This window comes from Molothrus aeneus, chromosome 31 (genome assembly GCF_037042795.1).
Source record: "Molothrus aeneus isolate 106 chromosome 31, BPBGC_Maene_1.0, whole genome shotgun sequence".
NCBI lineage: Eukaryota > Metazoa > Chordata > Aves > Passeriformes > Icteridae > Molothrus > Molothrus aeneus.
The window spans coordinates 2,027,123-2,028,162 of record NC_089676.1 but is presented as its reverse complement, the minus strand read 5'-3'; the positions used below and the strand labels follow the sequence as shown (position 1 = coordinate 2,028,162).

Sequence of the window (1,040 nt, the reverse complement as noted above, 5' to 3'; positions counted from 1 at the left end):
AGTTATAGTTATAGTTATTTATTTTATATTTATATATATTTATAATATAGAATATACATATTATATATAGTATAAAATAGTAAAATAAATAAAAATAAAATAGTAAAAAAAATATAATATAAAGAGAATATAAATATAAATATATAAAAAATATAAAAAATGTAATATAGAATATATAAAAATATAATATATTATAAAAAATATAATATATTTATTTATAATATATTATAAAAAATATAATATATTTATTACTGTGGGACAAGCAGCTGCTTTCCAGGAGCCAACCCAGTTCCAGAGTCCCTTTTTTTTTTTCCCAGCTGGGCTCAATTCCCAGTGTTCCCTGTGCACAAACAAGCAGAGGAAGCACAGGAAATGCTTTTTCCACCCCAGCTCCCGGCTGCACACTCTGTCCCCATGCTCCAACCGCTTCGGGTCCCTCCCTGCCCCTCTCTCCCTCCCCTCCCCAGCCTGGAATATGCTGGAAGGGACCATATAAGGTGAGAAAAATGGAATAAACATCCCAGAGAAGCTGCAGGGCTGCAAGGATCCTCCTTCTCCCCGGCAATCCCTGACTAAATTCTGCTTTTTTTTTTTTTTATTTTTTACAGCAAGGACAAAGGCCAGGCTGACCCCAGGAGCAGCTGTGGCTTCTCCTGGCAACCCACCCCGATAACCTGGAGCAGAAAAAGCACGGATCTTATCAGCAGAAAAAAAAAAAAAACAAAACCCCCACGGATCTTATCAGCACTGGAGGGCTGTGCTGGCAAAAACAAGTCTGAGCCGTGCCCAGTTCCTTCCCCTGAGTGAGTCACCTCAGGGTTCACTTTCTGCCCCTGTGGCTTTGGAAGTGGGTTATTCCCAGGCTGAGTGAGTCACAAGTGGCCTGGAATTCTCTTTTCCCTGTTTGGGAGCTCCAGGAAAAATGATGGAAACTCTCACTCTGCCCATCCATCCACCCGGGGAACCTCTGAGCCCATGGGATGGAGTGTTAAAGTGGTAAATAAAATTTTAGTGCTGGCAGGAGGCTGTCCCTGCCCAGA

The 1,040-nt window shown here is 40.7% G+C and overlaps 1 long non-coding RNA gene across 1 annotated transcript; it reads left to right on the top strand.

The window, feature by feature from the left end:
• Positions 1–372: 372 nt before the first annotated feature.
• Positions 373–1,040, top strand: LOC136568353 (uncharacterized). Its single transcript, XR_010785199.1, has 2 exons — positions 373–497; positions 609–1,040. It is a non-coding gene; the product is annotated as an uncharacterized lncRNA (long non-coding RNA).